Below are 18168 nucleotides of genomic sequence, written 5' to 3' on the forward strand. Positions count from 1 at the left end.
CCAAGAAATAGTATAGAATAATAGTTACGATCTTGGACCTCGAGTCCCACTGCCTAGATTTAAATTTCTGGTTTAACAACTCTTTGACCTTGAGCTAGTTCCCGAACCTCCTCAAAAGCCAATGTGCTCGGCTTTAAAAAGGATGTAGTATTGTTGTGAGGTTTAAAGCTCTTGAGACAATGCCTGGCACAAAGTATGCGATAAACGTTAAGTTTTTTGGCTTCTATTTTAATACATTTATTTCAGACGACAGGAGGCAAAAACAAAAACAGAAACACACACACACACACACACACACACACACACACACACACACACAAACCCCAACCGCATTTAAGTGTCTATTGGTGTTTTGGGCTTAATTTTTAATTAGGTCCTCTTGTGTTCTGTGGGGTAGAGGCATGTGTATTTAGCTTCTCGAGTGTTGTTCGGCCATCAGGAATGAATGTTAGTGTGCGGTGATCAAGAGGAAGAGTGGCCGTAGGCAGTGATGACTTGAGTTAGTCTAGTGAGTTGCTGTGTGATGCTGCCCCTCCTTAAAACGCAGCTGGAGCCCTCCAGGATTGGAGCCCTTTAAGACATTTCTCAGATGGCAGGAGCTTTACTGTTCTGAATGCACAGGAACCTTTGCCCACATCCAGTGTGAGTGTAACGTCAATTACAGTGGTGGTGAGTAGGGAGCAGGGACACTCTCAATAATTGTCGCGTGTCAACTCCGGAAGAAAGAGAATCTCTGCAAGAACAGAAATAATCAACCATCCTACCATCTGCCAACTGCCCTCTCTCTCTCTCTCTCTCTCTCTCTCTCTCTCTGGCATAAACACCACGAGAGTTTAACAAGTGATAGTATCTCAAGAGGATAATTTAGAACTGCTACCAGCGGTGAGATTGAGAGTGCCCGGCCGGAGAGGAAAGATGGGCTGAGAAAGGCTTTTAAAAGCTATAAATATTTTTTTTTAAAGGTGTGTGGGTAGTTCTGGGGTGGTGAGGAATTGGGCCATTTATTTGAGGAGAGTGAGAAAGGAGAGGAGAGTTTGGGGAAGTTGATTGGTCACGTTTCATATTTTCAGCCTTTTTTTAGCACATCGCTAATACAGTATTTATTAATATACTAATGTTTATTAAGCCATTAGTGGGTAGACTGTGAGTTACATACCTAAAAAGTGAGGGAAGTCTAAGTGAAAAGTTGTGGGGTGAGTGGGAAGGAGATTGTGTACAACCCAGACAAGCACATAGCAGTTGAGGAGATGGCGTGGGAAGAGTTTTGCAGCTGGAAGCAGCTGATGTGGGTTTGAACATCTGCTGGACAAACAGTTAACTCTCTGAGGCTCAGCCTCTCTATATAAAATAGAGATAGAAATACCCAACGTCTATTAGGCACTCTGCGTGCCAGGAATGTTAGCACCCACGCTATCTTGCGGAGAAGTTGTGAAAATTACATTTTTAAAATTTAAGCTGTAAACATCCTACATAAAAGCAAAAACATAACTCTAAAAACATCGTACTGCAGCTTGGCCACCCGTACAGGCTTGGGGCAGGCAACTTTCACAGGTTTCTTTGTTACTGCCATTCGACCTGCTTTACTTTTTTTTTTTAACGTTGATTTATTTGTTTGGAGAGGGGGGAGGGGCACAGGGAGAGTGAGAGAAAGAATCCCAAGCAGGCTCCATGCTGGCAGCGCAGAGCCCAACTCAGGGCTGGATCTCATGGACCATGAGGTCATGACCTGAGCCGAAATCAAGAGTCGAACTCTTGACCAACTGAGTCACTCGCCCCTGACCTGCTTTAACTGATCTAGCTTTATACATACGAGTCATCACTGTTTGCTCAGAGTTCCCTTCATCCAAAATCATTTTCATTGTGAACGTAATAGTAATCTACACCCATGCTTCCCAAGTTGTGGTCCAAAGATCAGAAGCGTTGGCATCACCTTGTTAGAAATGCAGACCCTCAGGATCCATCCCAGATCTACTGAATCAGAACCTGCACTTGAACTAGATCTGCAGGCAATCGTACGCACATTGAAATTTGAGAAGCGCTGCCCTACACAGGGCCCCATGTGAGGTGAAGTTACAACAGAGCAATTTATTATGTCCAAGTAGGAAGAGAGAAGGGGAAGCAAATGGGTCCCAATATGAATAAGTGATAGAGGTAGATCATGACACTATCTAAAACGTGGGTAGTGTTTTCCTTTACTGATGGAGACCTTGGCCACTTGCTGGTACAGGCAGGTGGGTGGTCGAGCGAGTATACAGGGTTTGGAGTTCTTACCCTAGCTCTGATACTTACTTATTTAGGAAATGGGTCACCTTGAGATCGCCATTTTACAAACGAGGAAGCCGAGACTCAGAGAGGTCACGTCCTAGCAAGTGAGCACAACAGACTTCCAAGTTAGGACTTTTTATTCCAAAGTGAAACACCTAAGCTTGATGCTATACTGTATATTTTGGAATCAACAGATCCATTGATGGTTATTTCCTAACTGACATTGGATTATGGCAGACTCCTCAGTGCCAGTCTCATGTTTCCAGATCTTATCTTGGTAGTGCTGTCACCTGTTGCTGTTCAGAGTCAGAGTCATCTTTTAAAAATGTTTATTTCCTTTTTGAGAAAGGGAGAGAGAGAGAGAGAGAGACAGAGGGCGAGTAGGGGAGGGGCAGAGAGAGAGGGAGACACAGAATCCGAAGCAGCGTCCAGGCTCAGAGCTGTCAGCACAGAGCCCAACGAGGGGCTCGAACCCACGAACAGTGAGATCATGACTTGAGCCGAAGTCCGATGCTTAACCGGCTGAGCCACCCAGGCGCCCCCCTTTCTCAAATTCTTAGCACCTTTCAGTATTAGTTTGCTAGGGCTGCCATAACACAGAACCACAAACTGAGTGGCTTAAACAACAGAAATTCCTTGCCTCGCGGTTCTGGAGGTTAGATGTCTGAGATCAAGGTGTCAGCAGGATCATCTTCCCCCTGGAGGGAAGGAGTTATTCCATGCCTCTCTGCTAGCCTCTGGCAGTTTCTTGACTTGTAGAAGCATCACCCTGATCTCTGCCTTCAGCTTCACATGGTGTTCTCCCTGTGTGTGTGTCTGTGTCCAAATTTCCCCTTTTCATAAGGACACCACTCAAAGACACCATATTGGATTAGGGGCTACTCTACCCCTAGTGTGTCCTCATTTTAACCAGTTATGTCTGCAATGACCCTATTCCCAACAAGGTCATATTCTGAGGTGCTGGGGGTTAGGACTTCAACACAGATATGCTTGGGGGGTACAATACAACCGAGAATGCTTCCTCCTGAAGCTAGTGCAAGGGTGTGAAATACATGAAACAACTCTCTTCATTGGTTCATCACTCAGGGTTTCACAGGATAAAATCACAACATTAGAGAGGTGCCAAGTGTGCGGGATTCCTTGTTCCCTAGTAGTGTGGGACCAATGTTGTATGGCTTCCGGGGCTGATCTCCTCTTCCTACCATGCCTCTGTGTTGCTAGCTTATAATATGAACATCTTGACGACAAGGATGATTCCTCCGAGTATCAAGACAAGTATATGTTTGATAAGTCATGGGACACAAATGCCCTTCCCTTCTTTTCCACTCATCTATAATCTGCCCATCTTTCAAGGCTAAGATAGTCTTTTTTTTTTTTTTTAGTATTTCTTTTTCATTTTTTTTTTTTTAATTTTACAGAGGGAGAGAGAGAGTGTATGAGTGCCGGAGTGGGTCAGAGGCAGAGGAAGAGAATCTTAAGCAGGCTGCATGCTCAGCACAGAGCCTGATGCCGGGCTCGATCCCACTACCCTGGGATCATGACCTGAGCAATCAAGAGTTGGAAGCTCAACCGACTGAACCATCCAGGCACCCGTAGGCTACAACATCCTAATACCTACCATTTTATTGAGCCCTTATGTTGCCCGGAGTACGTGGCTCAAGTCACAGGACTGAGGTTTTCACCCAGATGTTTCCAACACCAAATCCATATTTCCATTCCTCTCTGTTAATGCCATGTTTTCCATTCCACTCTAATCACTCAGTACACATTTACTGAGTAGTTGTGTAAACGATGCTCTGTACTTCCTGTGTTTCTCTTCTAGCCAGCTATGATCCGACTGTATCCCAAACTTTCTCTGCTCGACATTAACAACCCTTCTACCTAGTTTTATAATTATTTTATAACTGTGCCATATCCTCTGGTGGACTGGAAACATCTTGGAGGAAACTGCCACGTCTAATTTATTTTGCACTTGTATGGGGCTGGGTAGAGCACAGGGTTCAAACCACTGGTGGTCCTAAATATATTTCTAATAAATAAATGAAAGAAAGTATGCACCCACAAACACTAGATATGAGACTGTTTTCAGCTCTGTGTTCTGATTATTATAAGATGATCTAGCTTCAGAAATAACTGGGCTTTAATTCATTGGTTAGCAATGAATTGCTATATTTCCCTCTATATTTCCCATGTGATAAAACTTTGACCATGAGACCATTTCTCGCATACCACCTTTTCCTTATTTGTAAGTGAATGGCATTTGATGACCCAATATTCCGTCAGATCAGTTAAGAATGAGTTTGACATCACTTATTACAGAACCAACTTCTCTGGAGCTCCCCGAGCCCCTTCCAGCAGTTTCTGTCTCTCTCAGACCATGTCTGTGGCTTTCACATTTGGGCTTTTGTTGACTCTTCTGTAGACAAAGCCCTTATCCTATTTCTGTGAGTTGAATCTCATCTCCAGTAGCTTTTCCTAGATTTCAAGCTTCTGTGTTCTTTTTTCTCCTTTTCTTTCTCTTCCCTCCCATCTTTGCTCCTAAGACTTCACTATTGGGATTCTACTACTGGAATTGCACCCAAATCTTCTAATAGAGATCTACTCATCTTATACTCTCTCTCCTTAGTTTTTCCAAGAGCCTAAGGACTTCATAATCTATCCCCTGATGTCGTCAAGGCACCAGGCCCAGGTCAGAAGAGGTGTGCATACCCCCTCTCTGGTACGTGCCCCCATCTTCAACACTGGTCACAAACATACCACATTCAGGAAGACTTAAAGGAACAAACAAAACCATTACATGATCTATGCTCTGCCAAGTATTTCACCGAGAGCACGGTGATCACCATTGTCCCCGTTCTACAGATGAGAAAGCTCATGCTCAAAAAGACTAAATAGCTTGCCTGGTATTACGCATCTTGTCAATGGGATGAGTAGCATAGGTCCTTTATGCCGGCACGAATGCACACTAACATAGTAAAGACAGTCACCTTCCAGGCTAGATAAGTTTTGCATTCCTTTCCTTCAAGACCTAATTTCCAGTGTTATTACATTAACTCCTGTTTTGAGGTATTACTCCTAGATAGACAATTACAATTTTTGAGGCAACAGAGGAAGCATTTGGGGGAATCATGCCTCCTGCTTTCTGTCCTTTGAATAGCCAGCAGCCCCCTTTAGGGTTCACCTGAATGGCTAACTTCCCATAGACCTTCTCGACCCTTATATTACTAGGTTTCATTCCTCTGGCTGTCTAATCCAAGCTCAAAGATTCACAGGTGGACCACTCCTTGAAGGCGTAGGCACAGGTTCGCATTTTAAGGTCTTTCAAAGCCTTAACCCAAGGAAGGGAGCAATGAGCCAGTTTTAGGCACCTTCTCACATTTACATGGTGGTGGCAGGACAGAGGCAGCATCTCAGTTCAACTCCAATTTGGGGGGTAAGTGGTAGAAATTATAATGTCTGCCACTAGAGGGCGGATTTGTCAAATTTTGAAATGATTGCGGACAATGGGAAACTAGGAATTTTTTTCTTCCTTTCACAAGTCCCCTTGCATTAGACAGAGGAGAGAGCAGGGTCACCAGAAATAGGAAGAAGCAAAGGCAGTGCCAGTGTTATTGATAAGAGTGGGTCCCCTTCATCATCTTCTTCTCTAAGTGCGTATAGCGTAGTTGGACTGCCCTAGGGAAGCAAACCGGACCACACCAGATAATAATAGCCTAATGTACCGCCTATATGCCCATATGCCCATATGCAGGCACCATACTAGGCGTTTTAGCTACATTATCTTCTTTGATCCTCACAACAGACTTCCGAGGAGATGTGCCTGGGTGGCTCAGTCTGTGAACGTCTGGCTTCAGCTCAGGTCATGATCTCACAGTTCGTAGGTTTGAGCCCCAGATCTGGCTTTGTGCTGACAGCACGGAGCCTGCTTTGGATTCTGTCTCCCTCTCTCTCTGCCTGCCACCCCCCCCCCCCACCCCACCACTTGTGCACACACACTCTCTCAAAAATAAACGTTAAAAAAAAACAGCAATTTTTTAAGTCATTATTTTACAAATAAAGAAATAAGCTTATTAAGATTAAAAAATATTGCTCAAAAGCAAGTAGCTAATAAATGACAGATTTGAATTGATGTTTGTGTGGAAGGAGTTAAGTGGGAAAAGGAGAAGTCTTGAAAGGGCCTGAAATTAAATGGTAAATCACCATTCAAAGCCTCTAAGAGGGCTTCAGGGCAGGGCATTTTCTGTTTTAGCAGCTCTAAGTGGAGAAAATACCTTTGAGCAAATTATATGTGTTCTTTGTAAAAAAAAAAAAAAAAAAAAAGTTATCAACACAGAATATCTAAAGAATAAAGTGAAAACAACCTTTAAATCTTATCATCCAGATAAAGCATTTTTAATCATTTTTAGTCAGGATCCTGCTATACTGTTTTTTTTTTTTTTTTTTTTGGATATGTTATCATGTAGATAAATACAGAATCCTCACTATCAATATTAAAGATTGTGTTTTATTTTATTGTACTTAGATCCCTTAAATCACTTATCCAGTTCTTATTGATAAACTATTCATTAATTTCCTTTTTTTTTACCATTATAAATAATTGTGTAACCATTTTTTTGTGTCTAGTTCTATCCAAGAGAGGCTCACCTTTGTTAATTGGATCCCATCTTATCTCTCTGAATTCCTTTGTCATTTTTCTTCTCTGTCATATCATTTCTTTAGGAGCAAGATTCAGATAATAGCTCCATCTTTTAAAAAAAAAATCTTCCCTGACGTCACCCCACCTCTAGCTACAGCCTGTTTTCTTCTTTACCTAGACACCTAGAAATTCTTGAGAGCACTGTTTATACTTGCCAGCCTCACTTTCTACTCACTTTCTACTCACTTTCTCTTGAATCGACTCCAATCGGGTTTTCCTCCACAAACAGTTCTTGTCAAGGTCCCCAGTTGGTGACCCAATGGTTGGTCCTCCATTTATATCTCTCTCGCAACATTTCACCTACTGACCATTCCTTTCTCTCCCGGAGTTCTTCACTGGCCTTCCAGAAAACCACTTCTAGTAGGAGTGTTTTGCTCCTGTTTCATTGGCCACTGCTCTTCACACTGCTTGTTTCCCCTGGCCTTCCTGATCTCTAAATTTTGGAGCAACCCAGTGTTCACATCTCAGACCTCTTCTCTGTCTACATTCATTCCTCAGGTGATCTCATCTGGCCTCAGGACTAAATGCTATCTATATGCCCGGACCTGTCCCTGAGCGCCAGATTCCTAATCCAACTACCTCCCTGACGTCTTTACTGCAAAGTCTAATACATACCACACATTTGAGTTGAAAGCCCTTTGTTTCTCTGACTTCATTTCACCTAATTTCTCCTCCTAACGGCTTTCCCATCTTGATAAATATCATACTTTTCAGCCAAAACCTTGAGTCACCCTCGACTCCTTTCTCTTCTAACTCACATCTGCTTTGTCAGGAAATCCTGGTGGCTCTACCTCCAAAACATATCTAGAATTCAGCCACCTTCAGCCGCCTCCACTGTCCCCTCCCCCATCATATTTCAGCTGGTTTATTGCAATTACAACCAAGTGGTCTTCGTGCTCACGCTCTTGGCCACTTGCACCCTATTTTCCACCCAGCAGCGAGAGAGAGTCTTTACAAACCCATGTCGTTGACCATCATCGCTCTGCTCAAAGCCCTCTGATTCTGCCTATTTCGTTGATGGTAAAACCCCAATGGCCTTACTGTGGCTGACAAGGCCCTGAGTGATTTCAGAGCATTGCCCTGTCAGGTTCCACATCTTTACCCCTCCCCCACTCTGCTCCCGTCTCACTGGCCTCCTCACTGGCCTGCCTTTGCTGCCACCCTTCCCTCTGCCTGGAATCATCTTTCCCCAGGTATCCCTACACCCTGCTTCTCTACTTCCTTCAAGGGTCTGTTCAGTGTCTTCTTGTCGGACAGGCCTTTCTAATCACCCTGTTGGGAGCAATACTTTCCACCGTCTGTTGCCCTTACCTTTTTTTTTCTTTTTTTGCCCTGCTTTATTTTTCTTACCATTATCACCACCACCACCACCACCCCCCCACACACACGCACATCAAACACATACACAATTTATTTGTGGTTTGTCTCCCCTGACTATAACATATGCTCCTTGAAGGCAGGCATTTTGTCTGTTTTCTTTTTGGTTATAACTCTAACTCCTCATCTAATGCTTGACAACTATAGGAGCTCGATACATATTTGTTAAATGAATGAATATTCATCTTGTAGTGCAAGTATCTCCTTAGGGTAGATTTCTAGGAGTTGAATTACCGACTCAAAGTGTATGAATATTAGGGTCCCTGGGTGGCTCAGTCGGTTAAGCATCGGACCTCGGCTCGGGTCATGATCTCACAGTTCGTGAACACGAGCCCCACTTCGGGTGAGCTCTGCTTCTCTCTCTCTCTCTCTCTCTCTCTCTCTGCCCCTTTCTCACGTGTGCCCTCTCTCTCTCTAAAAAAAGGTATGATGGGGCGCCCGGGTGGCTCAGTCGGTTGGGCGTCCGACTTCGGCTCGGGTCATGATCTCGCGGTCCCTGAGTTCGAGCCCCGCATCAGGCTCTGGGCTGACAGCTCAGAGCCTGGAGCCTGTTTCGGATTCTGTGTCTCCCTCTCTCTCTGACCCTCCCCTGCTCATGCTCTGTCTCTCTGTGTCTCAAAAATAAATAAAACGTTAAAAAAATTTTTTTTAAAAAGGTATGAATATTAAAGACACATTTGACACATTTCGTCGTTATTTGACATATTTGACCAATTTATGTTCCCATCGGGACCTGACAGTGCCATTGGCTCGATGCTCATTAAAAAGGGTTTTGTCAATACTTTTCATCTTTAGTAATCTCATAGGGAAAATATTTTCTTTCCGCCTGCATTTTGGGATTATTTGCATATTTTAGGTATAGATTTATCGAGCATTTGTACATGCGTTGTTTGTGTGAATTCCTAGGTGATGTCCTTCATCTGCGCTTCCACGAGGAGTCTTTCCCTTACTGATTTGTTTTTTGTGTATTAAATCTTTTTTAAATTGCCAACCTTTTCTCCTGTTTCTTATTTGCCTTTCATCCTTATTTTAGGTGTTTTTGACAAAAAGAAGTTAACAATATATTATGCAGTCACATGTATTCATTTTCCCTGGTGGTTTTTGATTTCTCCAATAAGAATATAGTTATGTGATGAATGTTTGAATATTGAGCTTGCCGAGGCTTTCTTAGCAGTGTTTACTCGGGACATTGTCTTCTTGGAGGTCAATTTCTTGCTAAAGTATTATGAATCCAGGTAGAAGGAGGTGGTACGACACTACCCGGCCCATCAAACATATACCCCCAGGAACCTGGGAAGTAGGAACGCTCTACCAAGGCCAAGTGTCATGAAACCAGTTCCCTAGGGAGTTCGCCGAAGGGTGAGCTGCCACGGTTGTTAAACATCTACGCCTACAGCAGGGGCCAGGGAGAGAACCTCGCGCGGCTTCTGGAAACTGTGCACTTACGGTCTTGCTCCAAGGAGACATATGCAAATGAACCCAAGTACGAGGTTCTGGGGAACCAGAAAGGTTTACCTTGACGGGTTTCCCAGATGGCACCGCCATGTAATCACTGGCTATTTCCCTCCCTGTCAGCGCTGTTGACAGACATACATCTCACCACAAAGTGGTGCTTATACTTGGGCACCGGGCAGGTGTCTTCCCAGCCAGCCACCCTCACCTTGTGTGCATTAGGACTAAAGATGTCCCCAGGAGCAGGAGCGACCCTCAAATTAATGTGAGGATACAGCTTCCTATCCGTTGTACCCCGGATGTGTTAAGGTGTACTCAGATATTTCTTTTTCCCTGGCCCTCAGGGCCACCGGTATGGGGCCTGGGGGGCCTGGGTCCTCACAGCTTACTCCCCGAAGTACTGTCCACGCACGGGCATCATCTGGGAGCTTGTTCAAAATGCAACGCTTCAAGCGTCATCTCAAAATCTGCATTTTTGCAAGACACCTAGTGATTGCCTGCCCATTTAACTTTCAGAAGCTGTGCCCAAGACAATTGATCTGGGCTTGAACAATCCCATCCTTTTATCCCACCGCAATGTGTAACTATTATCATTATTTGCTCCTCGATTGCGAAAACATGTGGAAAGCGCTGACTATTATAATCAGAGCTGGAAAGAATGTCAGCTAATGGTGCTGTTGCTGCTGTCGTTTTCTGGAAACGTATGGACACTAGCGAGCACTTGATTTGGGTGGCTTTGTCCTCATCTCTCATTGTTCATGTATAATATAAGGCTTGTTCCTTTCCAATGAGAATGTAGGGCTATTTCTTCTTATAATATCTCCCTCCAATTTTTTTTTTTTTCAGCATAATGCAGGCTTTTGTAAACTTTGCATTGGAATCACTAGGTGGGTAGGGGTATCTTGTTAAAATGCAGAGGCTTATTCGGTAGCTCAGAGAGTCTACATTTTAAGCGACCTTTTGGGTGATGCTGATACTGCTGGTCCATGGACCACACTTTGAGTAGCAAGGCTTTAGAGTATTCCTTTGAATCTCATAACGAGCTTATAAGGTGGGTAGACTAGATGTTATCTCCATAGCTTATAGATGAGGTGTTTGAGGAGCATGGAGTTAAAACACGTGTCTAAGATGCCATAGCTATTAAGTGATGGAGTTGGCCTCCCTGTGGTGTTTGCCTCCTGCGGCCCTCTCTTCCTTTGTACCTTAAGGGACAGAAAGGAACTGAGACCGGCCCTATAATGAATTGCTAGAACAGTCTAGGGGCTATGACCACTGTTCCCTCTTTTCCCTACTAATGGCCATGACTCGGGCACTACACTTTAGACTGGCATCATAGTGTCGGTATGTTTGGGCTGCTATAACAAAATACCACAGACAGGGTGGCTTATAAACAACTGAAACTTATTTCTCACAGTTCTGGAGGCTGGGAAGTCCAGACAAAGGCACCAGCAGCTATGGTATCTGGTAGAGACCCTCTTTCTGGGTTGTCTTCTTGCTGTATGCTTACATGGTGGAAGGGGCAAAGCGACTCTCTGGGGTCTCTTTTGTAAGGGACAGTAATCCCATTGATGAGGGCTCCACCCTTATGACCCAATCACTTCCCGAAGGCCCAATTCTAAATATAATCCCCTTGGGAATTAGAATTTCAATCTATAAATATAGGGGAAGACACAAACATTCAATCTATAGCAGGAGTGAATAAGAGTTTTGTACTAGGGGGACATTTTGACATTCTCTCAGTGGATGCAAAATAAATTTCATCAAAGATACTTACAACTTCAGATACAAGATTTCTCAATCCTGGCTCACTTGCTGCACTTTATAAAAAAATTTTTTAATGTTTATTTATTTTTGAGAGACACAGAGCATGAGCAGCAAGGAACAGAGAGAGAGGGAGACACAGAATCTGAAGCAGGCTTCAGGCTCTGAGCTGTCAGCACGGAGCCCGACGCAGGGCTTGAACTCGCAGACCGCGAGATCATGACCTGAGCCAAAGTCGGACGCTCAACCGACTGATCCCCCCCCAGGCACGCTTCATTTGTCGCACTTTGAAAACATAGATTCCTAGGTTCCACCATAAAAATACTGAATTAGAATCTTTGGAGATGGGAGCCCAGGGATCTTTTCAAAACACCACCGGTGATTATAATGGATGATCAGGGTTTAAAACACAATGACACTGCTCCATCTTCTCACGCTTGCCCAGCGAGTTCTCGTACGGTGGCCCTTGCCTCTCTTAGCCACAGGGGACATGTTTCAAGATCCCCAGTGGATGCCTAAAGCCGCAGATAGTAGTGCAACTTACATGTGCTATATTTTTCCTGTACCTACATACCTATGATAAAGTGTAATTAATAAATTAGGCACAGTAAGAGATTAACAACAGTAAGTAAGCATAACAGAAAAATTCTAACAGTATACTGTAATAAAAGTTATATGATGTGGCTTCTCTTTCTCAAAGTATCTTATGGTACTGTGTACTCACCCTTCTCGCGATGATGTGAAATAATAACAAGCCCACGTGATGAGATGAAGCGAGGCGAATGACATAGGCACTGTGATGTGGCGTTCGGCTACCATTGACTTTCTGACCATAGGTCAGAAGGATCACCTGCTTCCAGACCGCAGCTGACCACAGATAACTGAGACCCTGGAAAGCGAAACAATGAATAAGGGGGCAATTGAAATGGAACAGTTAACATTTATTCAGAATGTACTCTGTCGGGCAGTCTCTCCAAGTGTGGCCGGGGGGACCGGCAGCGTTGACTTTACCAGGGGGCTTATTAGAAAAAGTCAGAATCTCAGGCTCCGACCCACATTCCCTGGATCAGAATTTGCACTTTCTAAAGATCCCCAGATGATGTTTCTATCCACGTGGAGTTGGAGAAGTACAATATGCACAATTGCATTTCATTTTATCTTTCCAACACACTGTGGGGCACTTTTTCGGGTGTTTGGGCACTGGGGCCTAAGGAGGTTAAGTAACTTGCCTAAGGTCACATAGCTAGTAAGAATTCAAACTAGGTCCCATCTGACTCTGGAACCCAGGCTCCAAACAGATATACTAATGCTTTTCACAACTGCATGTGCTGAAGATTTCCCTAGGATGCTTATTAAAAATAGTGATCCCTGGGGGCGCCTGGGTGGCGCAGTCGGTTAAGCGTCCGACTTCAGCCAGGTCACGATCTCGCGGTCCGTGAGTTCGAGCCCCGCGTCGGGCTCTGGGCTGATGGCTCAGAGCCTGGAGCCTGTTTCCGATTCTGTGTCTCCCTCTCTCTCTGCCCCTCCCCCGTTCATGCTCTGTCTCTCTCTGTCCCAGAAATAAATAAAAAACGTTGAAAAAAAAATTTAAAAATAGTGATCCCTGTACTTCGTTCTCTTAAAATTCTGATCCAGCCCATCTGGGGTAGGGCCCAGAAATCAGCATCGAAATCCACCCATCCCAGGGATTTTGAGGCACGTGGTCAAGGAATACAATTTGCAAAGCACTGCACTTTACTTTCTGAATGCGCTCTTGGGGAGAGAACCACCGTGTATTTCCAACGCGCTTTTCCAAAGCACTTCAAAACGAGGGCTTGGCTGACTGTGATAAAGACTTTTTTCCCACCTAGATGGACCCAGATCCCCTGGAAGCCTCTGGAACCCATGCCGCGCTTCGGAAGAGAGCGTGGAAGAATCCCACTACAGCTGAACACACGTACCAAAGCAGGGTTTGGTTGGATGCCGGGCAGACACCGAGGCCAGGGAAGATCTGAGATCTATTTAAGAACAAAACCAAACGCTTGGTATTTTTCACAATCTACAAAATTGCAGGCAGGGGTGTTGGTTACCCTTTTAAATTTTTATTATGATTTCATGTATAATTTAGATCACTGGATGGCTGTAAGTCCTGCTAATAAATTGTGTACACTCTGAACACAATAACGATCAGCCGGCACAGCAGAATCGATGTGTTCTTTGCAGGACCCAGGGGACATGGCGGAGTCGAAGTGGGGTAGGCTGTGACTCGCCACGTGGGTGCAGGGGCTCTCCTCTCCAATTTTACTTTAACAGAATACATTTTTGGACATACCTTTTTTCTTCTTTTTTTCTTTTTGACACAAGACTCTCCCGAAGAGCTCAGGGCATAACACACGTACACATACATGCACACACATTCACATTTCCTTCATTTGATGACTGACACAAGTGAACACAGGATTGACATACGAACAGAAGGAGAACTAAGGGTGAAGAAGTGGAAGGAATAAGTAGTTGCATATTATTTTGTAAGGCTCACCATTCTGGGTCCATTCATTCATTATTTTATTTCACAGTCCGTACTGAACATTTATTACACTCTGAGCCATCTGGAGTCTATTATGGCCTCTATCCTCCTGAGGTGTGGGGTGAGGGTAGGAGAGAAAATACTGAAATACACAATTTTAACACATTACCTTAATGAAGGAAAGGCCTCCTTAAATGATAGCTTTTTGGAATTTATCTGTTGCCAGTAAGGAGGAAATGCAGGGCTTGGAAAATGTGATACAGTGAGCAGCCCCTATTTTGGGAATGCCTTCTTACTCGGTGTCAGAACCACCATCCAGCAAGTCTCTGAACGGTTACCCCAGATTTACAGGCAAGGAACGGGAGCCCCAGGAAGGTACAGATGTTCTCAAGTTTACACTGGGGGAACATGGCATAATCAAGACATATGTTTGTCAGATCCTAGAGCTATGGTCTTTTGACCTTGCCACCTTATTTTTATGGTTGAGAACATGATAAAGAGAAGAAAGGAAAATCTATACGTGAAGAAAACTTGACATAGAAAGGAACACCTCTAATGATTACTACTGGGTTCTTAGAAAATTCATCTCTGTAGTGTCGGATAGAGTTTGGTAATTTTCTAGACAAGTAGATGGTCTGGGCAAGGCCAGATGGATGATTCCCTCTTATAAAGCCTGAAAGAGACCCATGCCATGACATTCTACCTTAGCTCACCCACAGGGGACCTTCGTATCACGTAGGGTTCTAGATTCTGGGATGAGACTTTGTTAAGGGACTTAAACCCAGAGAAACAGATGAAATCTAGGGACTCAGAACATTACATACCGCTGCCCAGGTGCTGAACCGTCATAGAATACATGAGTAGGTTGCTTTTCCCTGGCTGATGGGTCTATCCTCCCTTTCTGAATATCATGGTGCACTGGGGCGAGAGCCAAGTCTGACAGTCTGTCTGGCAATCTGTCTAAAGTTGCCATAAGTGGTGGGACTCCAAGGGGATGTGAATCAGTTATGCTACAGTAACAAATAAGACTCCCAAATCTCAATGTTTATGATAACAAATGTTTATTTCTCACTTCTGTATCCTACATGGATCAGCTGCCACTCTCACATCTGCATCTTGAGACCAGGCTGATGGAATTGCCTCTCCCTTGAATGTTTCCTGTCACTGAGACAGAGGGAATGTTCCTAGTGTCCTTTCTGCCCACTTTTTATGGGCCAAGTGAGCCTATAGTTACTCTGGAGTTCCACAGGGCAGGCTTTTATAACCCTCTCTCTCGGGGAGAAGGATCAGAATATTGGGTGATGAGTAAATCCAATATATTACAATGAGTACAGAGTTCTGAGCATCAAATTTGGGATCTCAATTCAGAGGTCAAATGAGTTACTCTAAGGCCAGAATTGGGAGGGAAGACCAGTGAGGTTAGAACCCACCAGAACTGGAGGGAAAGGAATTTGGAGCAACGGTGGGGTCAAGGGTGATTGCCATGGATACCCTGGATCATTTGTGTTCATGACCAGTGACTGGCTGGGACATGGAGGAGCTGGCTGGCTGATTTAAAGGTTCACAAGTGTGCAGGCTTGGGGGACAGAACCCATTAGGGTCCATCAGGGAAGTGTGAGCTACTCATTTTGTGTTTGCTTGGATCAGTGCTGTCCTCTGTAGTCTGATCTTTAGCTCGCCAGACACTGATCACCCTGGGAAAACTGAGGTAGCATGTTACACCCCTAAAGGGTTCTAGAACACTTCCCATGCCTACAGCCTTTGAGGATCATTTAGAACCCTGAATGCTTTTTTTTTTTTTTTTGAAGGTAACTTATATTGGACCAAAGCCTTCTAACCCACTTTAAAGAACTTTTTGATAAAAACAAGGTACACTTGGCAAGTCTTACAGATAATTGCTCGTCTGCGATAAATAATGATTTACAATGAGCAACAGTCGGGATTGTTAAATTAGCTTTGTTTTCCCACTTTCTGGAGCAATAGCAAGCTAAACTCTGCCACAAAGAGGAAAAGGCAAATAATTGGCCCAAAGAGGGAGGCAGATCAGGCAGGGGACTACAGGATCCAATTCTTCTCCTTTTAGACCTTGAGAAAAAGTATAGGGTGAATTCGGCTCAGCACTCTCTACACACTTTTATTTAGTGTTCACCTCACTGGTTTGGGGCTTTTACCTCCCGTGAGGCACCCAGTGGCCCCTCGCATCCCTATTCAGGTAGTGGGTCTCAAGGCAGGGTCTCAGCCTCCAAAATTCTCCACTATCGAAATCACCATTCAATTCCCTTCGTTGGGAAATTTAAGAACATTATCTGAGGAATCCGTGCATAGACTAATTCAGACTAAAGTGCCAGAGAGTAGTTAATATGTTAACCTTTTCTGGGAATATTTGCATTTCAAAGCTTCCCAAGGACAATGCTTCAGGGAAGCAAATACCGCCAGAATAGTGGAATGTGAGGCAATGTGACTTGCCAGTGGGGCTGCCTTAGGGGGCTTTTCTGGATTATTCCCTGTCCCTTCTAAACAACCTGTGTTTATTACACCCTCTAGTGTTTGTTAGCACCTAGTTTGACACACAATTCAAGCAGCCCAGAAGCTAATGGCTTCTGCATAGCGCAGGGCCATTTTTCAGCACCAGTGTGAATTTCAAGTGCCTGTGCCTGCATGGCCAAGAAAAAGTAGTAATTATAATGCTATACATATTATCAGACTCCATGATGATAAAATCATGAACTCCCAAGCACTTTTGCATGGATTAACATAGCTAATACTCAAAGAATCTAACATAGTCAACACTCAAAGGATCTATGGCGGACAAGACAGGGTTGTTATCCTCCATTTTAAGGATGTAGAAACAGATTTGGAGACATTAAGTGACTTATCTAAGGTCACACAGCTAGTTCATCTTCCCATACCTGTTCCAGTGCTTTTCCTCTGTGTAGTGCTACTCCTTCAGCCTCTGGCACTGCCTGGATCGTGGGTGCTTCGAGTTTGGATCAGGCAGGGCAAAAATGCAAGATGATGGGGGTGATATCATCAGTCAGAGCCCCTGCCCTGCGTTTGGCCCAGCTAGGACCTGGCCAGTGTTTTGCTGCAGAACATCACCCCAGCAGCAGGGGTGAGGGGGGCAGGGGTGTTTCCTATATTGGTATTCTGCATCTGTGTACGTATTGATTTCTTTCTCAAAGGGTTCCGTCTGCCTTCTATCTAATTATGTTACTAATCTTCATCCCAGTCCTTTGAGGGTTTTTATCCTTGCTCTATAGAGGTGCAGGTTTCCAGGGTTACCAGAAATCCATAGATTGAAGCCTTTCTCCAGCTTTCTTGTAGAGGTCCTTCTTGGTGAAAATCTTACTTTTTTGTCATGTTTATTTTCTGGATGCTGTGTCTCCCACAACTTTTCTCTTTTACTTCCACTTGCAGTTTATCTGTTAAGAATAATCCCTGCGAAGCTGCTTCGTGCTAAAGAGGATGCAAAATAAATTATAGACACCATGCCCTCAGTGATAGTTCAAACAAACAAACAAACAAACCCTACAACAAGGTCGATGTCATGAGCCGGAAAGTGCTCTGCTGTCTCGGTTTGTCCATAAATAATGGTGTGGTGCTGAGTCCTGGACCTAGCTGCTCCCATCTGGGTCTCAGTTGATTCATCTGTGAGATGGGGAAATAACTGCCACAGTGGTCTGTGAGGATTTGATGAGACAATTCTGTCAGACAGGGCTTCATGTCATAAGAATCACCTGTGGGGAAATACAGGTTAAAAACGCAGATTCGGAGACTCTAAGTGTGAGAGGTGGGGCCTGAGACTCTGATTTCTACCAATTCCCAAGTGATGGGGCCAAGACTGAGTGCCACTAAGGAAATGTTGGAACAGCGTGCAGTGACAGTCCCTCACTTCAACTTTCTTGATGTTGAAGACCCTCCACAAAGTAGTGTTTAAATGCGACATTTATTGTTTTCCCTTGTAACAGAAGTAATGGGTGGTTTTTGTGAACGCAGGGCTGGCTTACATCTCAACACTTTTCTTGGCTGACGTTCAGGCTGATTTACAGCGCCAGGGGCTAAAGATTTGAAAATATCCTAGCATCCTACCGCACAGGCAGCTAAATTAAAC

This window comes from Leopardus geoffroyi, chromosome D1, assembly GCF_018350155.1.
Source record: "Leopardus geoffroyi isolate Oge1 chromosome D1, O.geoffroyi_Oge1_pat1.0, whole genome shotgun sequence".
Classification (NCBI taxonomy): Eukaryota; Metazoa; Chordata; class Mammalia; order Carnivora; family Felidae; genus Leopardus; species Leopardus geoffroyi.